This window comes from Equus asinus, chromosome 6 (genome assembly GCF_041296235.1).
Source record: "Equus asinus isolate D_3611 breed Donkey chromosome 6, EquAss-T2T_v2, whole genome shotgun sequence".
NCBI lineage: Eukaryota > Metazoa > Chordata > Mammalia > Perissodactyla > Equidae > Equus > Equus asinus.
The window spans coordinates 66374575-66389218 of record NC_091795.1 but is presented as its reverse complement, the minus strand read 5'-3'; the positions used below and the strand labels follow the sequence as shown (position 1 = coordinate 66389218).

Sequence of the window (14644 nt, the reverse complement as noted above, 5' to 3'; positions counted from 1 at the left end):
GACAGATAAATCACCAATAGTGAGAACACACCAGTAAGTCAAGTGAGAAAATGAAATCCTAGAGCATATGGTGGAGATTGGGCTACACATGTACAAAAGTGATAAAACTCTATGCTCTGGCTCCAAATAAAATACACTGAAAACAAACAAAACCACTATCTTACCCCAGTTATTTTAAAACAAGGAGATGGGGGAAACGACTATATTCTATTATTTTCCTCTTAAGTTGACAAATTTAGGGGAAACATCATTGGTTATGACTATCACTGATTTAGCATTTTGGAGAAGAACTGCACTCACATATGACAAACGACATCTACAGACATAAAAGGACCAACCAAGAAACAAACACACAAAAGCATCAACACACACTGGAGCAGACATTCCTTTCCCAATTTTTCTCAAATGGAATTTTTTCTTCTTTCAATAAACGGAGCAGTTCATTTTATTCCTGGAACCACACACTGGAAAAGTAAGTGGGCTTGGATTTAGGGGTCTAGATAAAACAGGAAGAATGAAGACTTTCTTTTGAGAACAGTGTTGAAGGTCCCTGGCTCTGAGCCTCAGTTCATCCTGACCATGAAAAGGGTCCAAACCTCCTCGGTGTACTAATAATTCAGCACAAGTAGTAAAAACAGTAGGGACAGACCTGGGTTTGAATCCTGGCTTGAATCCACTCGTATCCCTGGGACCTGAATCAGATTCCTGACCTGGACACTCACCTCACTGTGAGCCACTGCGAGCATCTGATGTGGCACAGCAAGCCAGAATGCCCACCTCAGGGCCTGGAACCGGCAGACACTCCATAAGCGCTCATCCTCTGCCTTCTCTGTCTCCAACATAAGATTAGGGAGTGGTACAGTGTCCTGGCTAATGGATTTCCATTTTCTTCATCCCTAAATCCATCCTTCTCATCCCCTGTAAATTAACAGTTTTACCATTTCCCTAAAATTTATTCCCACTCTCTCTTGAACTGTCTCTAACCTATGGCTGGCATATGCTCTAGTATGAAAAGAAAATCAGATACTTTTGATTTAAAACAAAACTGTCTTGTTTCAAGGTCTCTCTGTTGCTGACCTGCCTCATTTCTGGCCCACTTACTTGCTTCACCTACAGTATCTGCTTGCTCCCTGAGCCCTACCCTACCCTAACTCCTAGTTTAGATGTATACCTCATGTTCGGCCTAATTTCATCCCTGTGCTTAGCCATTTTTTAAAAATTAGTTTTAAAAAATAGGTAACACATACACATGTTATAAAAATAACTCAAACAGTACAAAAGGGCATATAGTGAAAATTAAGTTCCTTTTCCACGCCCTCACCCTCTACCCATATTCTGTTCCCCTGAAACAATCACTATTACTGGTTTTTAATATATCCTTCCAGGCACATTCTATGCATTTACAAGCATTTATTGATAGCTACTCACTTGTTTATTTTTACATAAATAGTGGTTTACTACATACTAAGCTCTGAGCATTACTTTTTTTCACTAATATATTTTGGATATTGTTCTATTGAAAACACAGAGATTTGCCTCATTTCTAAAAGAGTTACAAGTGCTCAATTTCATGGATGTACCAGTCCCCTATTGAAATAATTCAGATTGTTTAGGATACTTTGCTGAGAACACTGCTGTAATAAAAACATATGTACATCAGTTTTGTGCATATGAATGAGTACTCAGAGGAGAAATTCCTAAAAGCTGAATCGCTGAATCAAGATATTTGCACATTTAAAATTTGATTGATTTTGACAAGATGTCTCTGAAGAGACTATATCAACTTATAGTTTAATCAACTGTGTGTGAGAATTCCAGGTTCCTTACAGCGTGGCCAACACAGTGCATTATTAAAGTTTTTTGACCTTTGTCAAGACAAGTGAAAAACAATACCTCTCTGTTTTATATTCTGATTATTTTATCATAAGTGAGGTTTACCATCACATCATACGCTTTTCAAAAAAGATACTTGAAGTTCTTTTTCTGTGAATTGTTTTCAAATCCCCTGTTCATTAGTTTTTGATTTGTAGGAGCTCTTTGTATATTAAGGAAAGCTGCTCTTTGAGACATGTGTTACAAATATATTTTTGCAGTTTATCGTTTGTCTTTTAACTTTATTTATAATTTATTTTACAATTCAGAAATGTTTAGTTTTATGCAAACACATTATTTTTATTTGTCTCCTGGGTTTTATGTCACACTTACAAAGTCTAACCCTTCTCTAGATTATATGTAATACATATATTTAAAATTTTTCCCATATTTTCTTCTAGTACTTTACAGTTTATTTTTTTGCTGTTCTTGTTTAAACTTATCTCTATTTGGAATTTGTTCTTGGGGTTTTTTTCCCCCTAAGTCCTGCCCATGTCTTTTGTCTCTATCCAGTTTTCCCCAGGTCTCTAAATCATAATTTCCTGAACTTACTCTTCTACCCACTATGAAAAGCCCACAATCTATGAAAACTTCTTTAATGATATTATTCGCAATTCTAGCACTTCCACTTTTTAACAGGTAGGACTTCCCCCTGCCAAAGAAAGGGCCACTCAAGAAAAAAAAGTGAGAAAACCCAACGCATTGGGTTAATGAATCACCAGATATCTCGCACAGGGCTTAGTAAACGGCCCGCAGATAGCAGGTGGGATAGATTTGAGCTAGGTGCTGGGAGGAGATGCACATGACATGATTTCTGACCTCAGAGAATTGTGTCTAGTTATGGAGACAAAAATAAAGACAAACTTTGGGACAGGATATAAGGAGTTAAGAGAAAAAAACATATCAGGATGGACTGGAGAAATGGAAATGGTTTATGAAATATAATTCCAACTGGGCCGTGAAAGATGGGAAGAATTTAGATAGACAAACTTGACAAGGAAGGGCATTTTCAGAGAGGACAATAAATGTGGGAAGGAATTAGTTTGGCTTGTCCAGGGACCGCGGAGACCAGCTTAGGAAGATTAGAGAATGTGCTGAGAAGGTGGGAACAAGAGCAAGGCAAGCCAGGCTTTCAGGAGACGGGATGCTTTGTGCCAACTGGGTACTTCTGAGCGTAAAAATGTATGGCCTGCTTCCATGTGGTCTTATAGAGTCACAGCTTCTCATCCTGGATGTTTTTCTATGGGTGGAGCCATACAGAACCACAAAGGGAAGTTTTTGGGAAACTGGTTTGATTTTCAAGTCTAATGAGAAACGTACTTTCCATGAGATTTTTAGCTAAGATAATATATTTTTTAAAAATTTCTAAATGAATAGAGGAAAGGTTGCCAATCTCTGGAGCCCCCTGCCAGGCTGAAGTGTTCTGCATCTTCTCTTGACCTAGCACAGGCTGGCGACCTTGCTGGCCTCCTGGGACACTTCAGGGACCTCTTGGACTACTCCCATAACTGTGAGGCTCAGGGCCGAGTCTGTCTTAGCCAACGAGATCATGGGAGGCTCCCTTAAATGCTGCATCTTTTGATTCCAGGAAACAGAAAGGATCTGGGGCCACAAAGGAGTCCATCCATGGCTTCTCCTTTGAGACTGACGCAGGGAGGAATTTTGGCCTGGAGCCCACCGTTCGTGGCTCCACCCTTGAGGACAGCCACAGCCACAGTCACATAACATCCCTGTCTGGAGTCAGAGTTGGGCTTTACTCTGAACTGGCTTCTAAGTCAGGAAAATAATTTTTTTCTCTTTCTTTTTCTCTATTACTTGGTGTTCTGAGTTGGAAATGGTACGCTTGACTTTAGGGTGAGCCAGAGGTTTGTTCTCGGTCTGTCAAGACACTTTGATGATGGGAATAAAATCCTGGGGAAGAGCAAGCCAGCTGGAGAAGCAAGCAAGCCACAGGGTTTTGGTGGGCTTGGGGATTTTTTCTACCCCTAAATGGAAAAATCCTGGCATGGGGCATGTATAATGAAGATTTAGAGTGTTTGAAAAAAATCTGAAGTGGTCAGGGTCTAACAGATGGGCTGAAAATAGCATAACAGTGGCTTTAGAAGGAGAGGCAGGAATCAGGTACTATGAGGACTAAGTTTACATATATAAAATGAAATGAAGGCTTAGTAAAAATCTTGCTTTCTTCCACTCTTTTTATCATTTGTCCGTTGACAAATATCTGCCCGAGAACCTGATTAATACGTTTCTGTCTTGGGAAATCTCTGAACTTCATTAAATCTCCTGCCCTCTCTCCTGGAAGGTGGGGGAGGCAAAAGGCAGGGCAGAGAGAGTAGGGCTTCCCAGACACGTCCACAATGGCCCTAGTGTCTAGAGGACAGCAGGAGCTCTCGAGAAGTCTGTGATAAATTATTCACTTCTCCTGTCCCTTCCGGAATCCCAGGGGCTGCAAGAGCTTTCTAACTGAGGCCCATTCATTCAGAAAACATTTACTAAGAGGCTGCTGAGAGCCAGGAATAGTCCCAGGGTTTGGAAATAGGAAGATGAAATATTCAGTGACACAGTCACTGCCCTCAAGGAACTTAGAGTCCTGAATAGTGTTTCTCAAACTGTAGGTTAGGACCCATTTTGTTGGTTCTGGAATCAACTAGTGAGTGGTGACCAGCATAACAGAAAGAAAGAAAAGCAGAGAGGAAGAAGGGAGGAAAGAGAGAGTGAGGAATGGCAGAAGGAGGAAAATATAATCAGAGGACGTCAAAGTAGGAAAGGTAAATATTGTTTCCTTCACTTGTTTCTGTCAAGTCCTTGCCCAGAATGAATGTTTAACAAATTATCTTTGATGTTACATGGAAATAATTTATGAAGTACAATAATTTTAAGTAAAAGTACTGATTGATTTGTTCTCTTTTCTTTTTCTTTTCCAGGTAATAAGCCACCCTACAACATAGTGAATGGCATCAATATGGTTACACTTGGTATCCAAAATGATGGTGGATATGTTGAAAGTGAACATTCTTGAAATTAAATATGCTAAATCCTGAGTAAATCCCCTTTCTGTTGCATTTCTTTTTACAGACTGTACACATCTTATATAGACATTATTAAAATTTCAAACTGTACAAAATTTCATTTTGAAATTCATGAAATTTCACACATATACTGCACACAGACACATTAAGTCATACGTAAAATGTATTTCTTGTTGTGAGTGACTGTCAAAAAAACTTGAAAGCCACTAGTTTAGCAGGAAAAACACACAACCAATCATACTAGAGTATGATGGGTGCCCCAAAGGAAGGGTCCGCAGAGTGAAAACAAAAGATGGTGGAAGAGGGACTGCTGGTCCGCCTGGGTGAGTCAGAAGTGCCCTGGCAGAGAACTGGAGGATGAGGAGGAGTCTGAAACACAGATCACGGGCAGAGGGACCTGGGCAGGGGAAGCAGCATGTCCAAGACCAGGGCACATGACAGGTTTGGAGAATAACAAGACGTGCAAACGGACAGGGGAGGGGAAGGAGAGCAGGAAATGACAGAGGATGGGGGAAATGACCAAAATGGGGGAGCTGAGGAGTGACCTTCAAGAGCTCTAAAAGCCTGAAAGGGTTGAAACCCGCAGTGGGAGTCCATCAGCCCAATCCATACTAGAGAGCTGGGATCCCGACTCCCCGTGTGAAGCCTGGTGGGCACCCTGGAAAGGACAGACAGTCCACTTTGGACATATTAAACTCTTCCAGAAGAATTCATTGCCATCTTCAGAGGATTGTCAACAGCTGTTCTGGCTTTAGGCTGCTAGTACCTGTTAAGGTCTCTAAGTCAAGAGATCTATCTGGACTTCAACAGAGTCAAGGTCTGAGGTCACTCCAGTCCCCAGGGAACTATTCCCACAGAATCCCGATGAGACTCATAGCTTAACTTTATTAATTTGGAGACATTTACTGAGCACCATGGGGGATATCCTACTTGGGATACAAAGAGAGGGAGAGGACAAAGTTCTGTCCTTGCAAAGCTTATAGTCTTGTAGGCGAGAGGGGAGGGGAAGGAGAGGATGCGGGTATGTGCAGAAAAATAAAATACACAAGAAACAGAGGGAATGTCATGGAGGACGGGTCTGAAGACACAGAAGTATTTGGCTAGTGAAAGATAAGAAGGAATTCCAGGCAGGAGAGTTCACTAAAGCAAAGATACAAAAGTGGGAACATGCTTGCTACATGTAGGAAAGAATGAAGACCAGAAAATCAAACAGGTGCAGCTGACAAGCCTGATGGCTTTTATGACTCTGGGTCCTGTGTGGTAGCAGGGGCTCATGATGACCCACTGCAGGCTATTCCTCTAACCTCGGCTCCTAGGCAGGCTCACTCCAGCTCAGATCACTTCTGGTCTCAACCACCAGGAGCAAAAAGCGCTCGCAGCCTCTTAATGAAGCAGTGTCTTGGGGACCACAAGAGTCTAGCCCAAAATAGTCTGGAAAGAAGAAAACCAGAAAAAGAGAGGGAAAGTGGTGGGGAGAAAGGAGAGGGAAGGCAGGTGAGGAGTGGGGGAGGGGAGGAGAGAATAAAGAGAGAGGGGAAGTGGTAGTAGAGGGAGAAGGCAAAATAGTCTATAACATGTTCCCACATCCTGCCATGATCCCCTCGGCTGACACATGTCCAGCCACACCATGTCCTTTGCTTAAAACGCACTTCAAAGCCTGTCCTCGAGGAAACCTTTCCTGACTAACCCAGAAAGCAGCCTCTGAGGGCAATCTGAATGGCTGACTTAACACAGGATATTTTGTTGACCTTCCTTTGGTCTCCCAGAGATCCCGCTGGCCATCTTTGTAGTCCTAGGCAGTTCACGTCCCTGCAGTGGTAGCTGTCCACAGACCAGCTGCTGCCTCTCCTTATATATGGTTATAAAAAGAAGAGCTGCTGCAGTGAGGAACCAGGAGATACTTCTTTGATGCAGACCGCATTAATTCATGTAAATGTGGAAGTGTAAACTAAATAAAAAGAACTCCTCTCCCTTCTGATTTCCATTTTTACCATAGCCCCCAGCCAAGCAACCATCATATGGCATTTCTGGAGAAACAATAGGGGATTTGTTTAAACCAAGATGCCGAATGGTCATGAATTGCAGAACATATATTTTTTTAAGTAAGTTATTTTCCCCCACTATAACATCCAGAATTTAGATCTGCACACGGGGCCAGCTGGCAGCAGCATGCATGGCCTGGCTGGCTACCCGAGACTGCTCATTTACCTTGCCCTCCCCTGAGTGGGAGAGGGGTGACGGCAGAGCTGCATTTTTATGGTATGCTCCAACTTCCATCCAGCCTTTCTTGGTCTGGAGCTTTGAAAGTGTTTATACTCACACCCACAAGGATAAGCTGCCCCGCAGCCCTCCTACTTGGATTTTCCTTTTAAAGAGAAGCCATCTTCATGTCCCACTCTGGTGGCTGACCAACTCATAGGGAATTCTGTGTGAGTTGCCATGCACGAAGCAAGAGCCCATGAGCTGTGAGTCTGTCCAGAAAGGGACCAAATGTCCCAGCCATGCACTACAGAGTACATGGGGCTTCCTCTGGAAAAGCAGCTTTTGTTCCTTGGGGATGGAATCTGTGAAAACAGAGGGCCTTAACCACCTTACCAGGGTTCTGAGTAAGCACTCGGCCAGGCCCGGCAGTCTGTAGAAGGCACTGGGGCACTTTGTAGACCAGGGTCAAAGCCATAGCCGCCTCTGCTTCCCTGGGAATGCTGCTGCTCTAGAGGAAGCCCAAAACCTCAACGCCAAGGCCTCGCCTTTTCCCTCCAGCAAGGCTCACCTGCCTTTTCAGAGGACCCCCAGGGAGCCTCCCGCACCCCCAGAGGCCCTCATATTTTTCCATCTTTCTATTAGGCATCTTTTTCTCATTAATGTACTAACACTCAAGTTATGTGCAGAGAATGAGGAAAAAGAGACCTTGTGTGGGGCTTGGGATTTGTTCAAAGCCTGGGGAAACCGTTTCAGAGGGTGTATGTTTTTTATTCCTTTTATGAGAGATGCATGTTTCCCCCCCTCTGTGACTTGTTTAAAAGTAAAGTTTAATATGCTGCCAGAGAAATTGCTGGTTAATAACTTAATAAGCTATGTGCTCGGAATTATGGGAGAAAAGTAGTATCCAAGAAAACTTTTATTGTACAGTTTGGGGCTTGGAGGATATATAGCTTCAGTTATTATATAAAATGCTAACAGAAGTCTCCTTTCTTTTCAAACTTTACTTTCTCCCTAGGATTATAAAAAAGGATAAATAAGTGAGGTGAATGAAAACTTCTAGAAGCTGCATGAGAAGTCTGTATGTAGATCGCAAGGTGAGAATTTCTAACAGCAGGCAACAGAACTGTGCTACGTATACTTGACAAAGCATGCACTTGGAAATTCGCCCTGGCAAGAACAGTAATGATGATGATAATAGCAGCTGAATTTTATGAAAAGTTTTATCTTAAAAAAAATTCCTATTTTATCTTTATTAAATTCTTAAGACAGGAGAAAACTAGGCATTATTATTCCCATTTTTACAAATCAACAAAGTAGCTATATAGCTCAAGTGACCTCCCCAAGATCAGGGCAAAAACCAAGAATAGAATCAAGGTTTTCTAGACAAATTGTATCTATGTGTCCCAAACACAATCAGATGAAAAGTGAGACATTGTGCCAAACAATGAGCGTATTTTGGTTTGCAGCCACATGCTCTGGTGTTGTGTCCTGGGAGCCAGTCTGGGGGAAAGCAAGACTTCCAGCACAGCTGTCTGTGAGGCCATATGAAGGCCTGTTTTCAACATGGACGCTTATGCTGATAAAGAATTAGTCATCTGACAGTAGGGACTTCCTATACATATCTGCTTAGCTCTTCTATACTTTCACACTCATTACTCACCACGTCCTTCCCTGCTCTCATCTATTTCACACCATCATTTTAGAGTTTCCCACTTTACAGATAAAAACTGAGGCCCAAAGAAATTATAAGCCACACCTCACTGGTTAGCAGCTGAGCAGGGACCAGAACCCAGAACTGCTAACACAGAGTGTACTCTGCCTCTCCTCAGCTTCAGCGAGGTACATTCACAAGCTTTGTCATTTGCCGAGTGCCTCTCAGAGTGACCCTCCCTGCGGTCACCCAGGAACACAGGGCCTTTGGGCTGGGCTGGTGAGGGTCCCTTCTGGCTCAGGGAGGGAACCCTGGAATAAACTCCTGATAGTCTTGTGGGAAGGTATTATTTCCAGAGGCCCGTGGGCCAGTCCAATTGCTGAGGAAGCCTGGGCATCACTGGCCGCTGAGGGGAAGGAAGGACAGTGAGGCTATGGAGGGTCTCTCTCAAAGCCGCTCCCTCAGCCCATTCATGTAAGACCAATCTGTGTGCCCCACAAGCCCTTCTGGCGGCAGCCTGAAGCCTGGCCACACAGGATAAACCTACTAGGGCTAGTTAGCTCAATATGAGGGCACAGACGCAGGATGCCAAGTGGGGTCTAAAGAAGTACTCTTGCCAGGTCTGCATGTTGCCCCAAAGACTGCTCTCAGAATTACTGACTTCAGTTAAAGGCACTGTTTCCAGAAGGCCACTACTGAAAAACAGTTGTATGACCAGGAGAATTAACTTACTTACATATTAGAACTTAGTAACATGTTAGCATGATTTGTTGGCCAGATCAAGTGGCAGTCAGCCAGCTGAGAGTGGATTTCTGAAGAAAGGGGATCCAGAATAGCTAAGTTTTGATGGCAAGAAGGTCTAGAGCATGGGATCCAAAGAAGGCAGCTCCTGAGAGAGGGCCTAAGGGGCAGCCCAAAGGCATGGGGTCGGCAGTATTTTCTATGTGGATGATCAGGCTGCAGTACAACAAGTGGATCAAGAGGCAAAAACAAGTCTGCTATTTACATCCCTAACTTGGGCCATTTTCAGAGTCAGTCACATCTGTCAAGTAGGAAGAAGTCACCTGTCCCCTTGTGTCTATTTCCTCATCTACAAATAATGGTTAGGATTAGATCTCTGTTTTAAAAATGGGAGTCAGAGGGCTCCTCTTAGTTCCTTTTGGGCCTCCCAATGGGTGAGAAGCCATGCGGGTGGGCCTCTAGGCCCCCAGCCCAGCTTGCACCATATTTGCCATCTCTACTATATTCAACCTCTTGAACTTCCACTTAAGCTTCTGTTTGAAGAAAGGATTCCACTGGATTAGATGATCTCTAAATTCCCTTTTCTTCTATAAGTTCTGTGGTTTTCTTGGTCCTCTTAGCAATGGTGAGAAGATAAGAGCCATGTAGTCCAAAATGCACACAAGCAGCATCTCTATCCCTATTACTAGATGCCCAGGCAGGCAAGAGGGGCTTCCAGGTGACAGAGAGCTGGTGGATTGTTACTAAAGAGCTTTTGTTAACAACCAGGAGGGGTTGGAAATTTTGCTGATCATTGGGAGGGGCTGGAAAGATTGAACACACTCCTCAGTGTATCTCATGTGCATGGAGACAGCAGCCTATTTATCAGTATAAGCCTGAGCTTATTAACTTCCTCTTAACTCTTCGATCAAATCCAAATTCCTCTGTCTGACATTTAAGGCCTGCCACAACTGGTCTCTTATCAAGTCTTTCACTGTTCTCCAAAACACACCATGTCTTCTTCAGCTCTATCCCCTCACTGGCCCACGATATATCACATGCATTCTCTATAGTATGCCATTGCACATCGTGTCCGCCATCTTGACATGCTCTTTTCCCACCACTTTTGATGTTTCTAAATCACACTCATGCTCTAAGACCCATCTCAAATACCTAACTGCCCCAGAAAGCCTTCCTTGACTACCACATTCTTTTCTGAATTCTTGTACTTATTATATGTCCTACAGAATTAGAACTTTTATATGAACATAACTGTTGGTGGTTTCACACGAATAAGCTCTCCTTTCAACTAGATTGGACTGTAACTAAACTCTGACAATAGAAACTCCATTACACATGCCTACAGTGGTTCCCACAATGCTGAGCACTGTACTAAGATTCCTTCCTTTGTACTTGGGCAATGAGACCTTCACAATTTACTTAGCAACACAGGCTCTATACCAGTATAACCTTACTCATTCTCCAATCTAAGAGAATTAACCTTATCTAACAATTAAATCTAACCTAGCCTTAAAGGCTAGACTTCTCCCTCCTCCTAGACTTCCTTGACATACCACCCACTACAAGCTGGCTCCTGTAACACACCTTGACCTCATTCCGGTGTTTACCAAATTCTTGCTTATTTACAGTCAATTAAATCCATACCTGTCTTATTTCCTTAGTTTTTAAAATAGAGATAATATCATTCATCTCTATATTCCCCACTGTGCCTACTACTTTGCTTTGTCCTGCTTCTGAGTCTGAAGTGGCTTGAATTCATTGAGAATGGCTCAATGAAGGTAACCAAGGTGTTGATTTATCCAAAAGATGGAACACGTTACAAGCTAATGGGGGGGGAAAACCCCCCACTATACTAGAGTTTCACATAATATTATGAAAATGTGTTGAGGACACTTAACGCTTGCATTCCCTTGCAAGCTGGGCCATGACAACATTGCCCAAATCTTACAACAGCAACACCCCAATAAGCCAACAGCTACAAGTGGAGCAAGACAGATATTTCTGAGCCCTTTATCAAGCTAATTACTATCTCCAGGTTAGGTTTGCAGATTTCTGTATTTAAAAAGTAGAAAGTATCAGCAGTTGTGGGTAGAATTCTGGATGTGCAGTTGCATAAAAGGACTATTTTTATTTCTCGATGCAATATGAAGAAGATTTGATCTTTGGCAATTTGCCCAAAGGCTCAGTTTAATATACTGATCACTCCTGAAAGCTTTTACCCGACTAGTTTCCATGAGCTCAGCCTGTCAATAAGAAACACCTATATACTCTTGAGCTTCACTTCTTCTCAAACAGCTTAGTCTTCAAGACTTGACATATTTTTAAAAGGAATATCTAATGAAGAAAATGTTTTGCATCTTGCCCACTGGTTTGGGTTGAAATGTACTATCTTAATGTTTTTCTCTGTTTTTAAAAAATACAAACAGGATCTCATCCCAAGATATCATGACCTTAAACATTCCTAAGAGGTCTGAAAAGGAACTGAACAAATGTCAACAAGCTTGGGTCTAAAATACACCAACTTCATTTCTCTCATCATTCAAATATGCCTGAGGCTCAAAGAGACTTCGAATAGGCTGAGCTGGAGGATTAATGAGGGCTCCTAATGAGAATATCTCACTCCTTAAAACCTGGGGAGGCTTTACAGAAAAGCAATTTTAAAAAGAGGCAAGAAGGAAAGCACTGGGAGAACTTTTATTTTGAAAAAAAGAGAGAGCAAAGAAGAAATAAACCAAAACAAAACCCAACCCCCAGCAATGCCTGGAAACTTGCTATGTAACTAACTATCCCTGTTAAGACTTGCTTCCCTTAAAGTTTTGGCAGGGACCACAAATGATAGCCTTAAAATGCCACATGATCATCTGGATTTTTTAACAATCCTTGTTGACTGAATTCATTTCAATGGCATGGGAGTGAAACAGCAACCTGCTGCTGCGGCAAAGGGCTGAGGCCTCTCTTTAGGTCAAGCAGTTGCGAAAGAAGGACCTCTTCCTTGGGGAGGGGACCAGTCCAGGAGGCATGAGGGATTTGGGAAGGGCTAGGGGACAGTGGGAAAATGGAATCAGACCTAAACCCCAGTATTTCTGCCTGGGAAGTGTAGTCTCCTGTGTGAATAAATCTGGTGGTTAGAAAATAAATGCTGTCTTCAGCTGTAAAAGCAAAACAGAATCCTAAACCAGAACTTCTGCAGTTGGCCACAGACCCTCCTGGGGCAGAACTGAGACTGCCACACAAAAGCAAGCCCTAGCTTTGTCTCTACAAGCATATTTTCCTTACACATTTAAATCCACAGACCTTCAAGGAGCATACCACTCAGCTTAGTGGGGATCAGTAAGTAAGAGAGAATGAGAATAAATAAGCATCTGGAAAACGAGGTGTACAGGGAAGGAGACATAGAAGTGACTGGAAGTACAGGTACTAGGGAGATGGAGGAGTAGATGAGAACACACGGAGGAGTGAATAGGAATGACAGGAGCACAATGGGGAAGCTGTATAGGGAAGTGGATGGATCACATAGTTAATAAGTTTCGGAAATAAGAATTAACTTGGGGTAACAAATCATTAGGTCGAGCACAAAGAGTGGGTCTTCAACAGACATTAGCTGCCTCCATCATCTCTTCCCCCCAACAGCACTGTTTTATTCAAAAATTTATTGCCCAAGGTTGCTTTCCTAGTAACCTTGGGACCTGTTCTTGTATTCCAGAGAGCCTGTTTTTCTCACCAGAATATCAGACTGCTGTTTTTCAAAATGATAAATGTTCACTGCATGCCAACGAAGCATTGGTCCTACCTCAGGCACTGAGGCCACTGGGATGGCTGCCTGGACAAGGGAGTATGGACTCTCCACAGAGAGCGCTGGGGCCATGCAGCCACTCAGTGCTGATCATCCCAGGTGGATGGGGAGAGAATTCTGGGCTGACCCCTTCAGGAGTCTCAGGCCTCTCTCACAGCTCCAGTCACAAGCCCTTGAGAATGAGGGTGTGAAGGTGGAGTATTTCAAAGTGGGCAGTGGGTGATCACAGTGGCTGGCTCTCTCACCTTCAGCCCTCAAAATATGTACTGTGTCCCCGAATCAGCAGCATCAGAATCGCTTGGGAGCTTGTGAGAAATGCAGGGTCTCAGGCCCCACCCCAGACCTACTGGATTAGAGTCCCATTTTAAGCAGATCCCCAGGTGATTTATGTGCACATTAAAGTCTGAGGAGCAAGGTTCTAGGGAATTCTTAATTACTGCCCTTCAAAGCCTTGATATCAAAACACTGCCTGGACAGATGGAGGCAATGTAGTCCAGCAGAAGGAGCCCAGTGAGGAGCAGGGAGCTAGGTCCTCAACAAACGTTAGCTGTTGTCAGTCAGGATCTTATGCCTGGTGTGCTGTGTGCAACAACAAATCCCCTGAACTCTCTGGGCTGTACTTTCCCATAGGCTTGGGAATGGGAGCGGACTACAACAAACGTCACGATTTTTTCCAGTTCTAAAGTTGTAGGTCTATGATTCTATTTGACAAGACTGTTTTGTTACTCTCTCTACACCGAAGCAGTGGTTCTAATAAACACTTGCAGTATATAATATGGCCTGGCATACAGAAGGGCTGAATAAATATTTGTTCAATGAAGTGATACAGTACAGTCTATTCTATCCAAGCCTCATCTCAAAAAAGGGAAAATGTGCCATGAGCTTCCAGGACAATTCACCACGCCAGAGTATCAGGTTTAAATGGCACCTTTGAGGGTAACTGACATAAATTAAAACATCTTGCTAAGGTAGCTTTTAAGTAACCAACCTCTGAAATTCACTCATATATGAAACTACACAATGGTGTGGGCCCTGACACTGGTACATCTGTGGAAACAAAGTTTTAATGGCTCTGTCTCCTGGGTAGCAGGCTGGAGGGACAGTTAGTCCATCTTTCTTGAATGAAATCTTTGGCCTTAAAAGAATACAAGTACCCTCTATAGCATGACTGCTATTTTAGTCAATGCTCATCCTTGACCCTCTCCCTCAAGGAGTCCGGAGACACAAGAATCCACGAGAAAACATCCCCAGTTCTCAATCTGACTGCATTTCAGAATCTCCTAGAGTTTTAAAACTACCAGTGCTTGGGCAATATACTTAACGAAAAAAATCAGAAATTCTAGAGGTGGGGCCTGG

At 43.0% G+C, this 14644-nt stretch overlaps 1 protein-coding gene across 6 annotated transcripts in view; it reads right to left on the bottom strand.

Moving 5' to 3' along the window:
• Positions 1-14644, bottom strand: part of THADA (THADA armadillo repeat containing) — a 307081-nt gene that overhangs the window by 72576 nt on the left and 219861 nt on the right. The gene's annotated exons all lie outside the window — the stretch shown is intronic.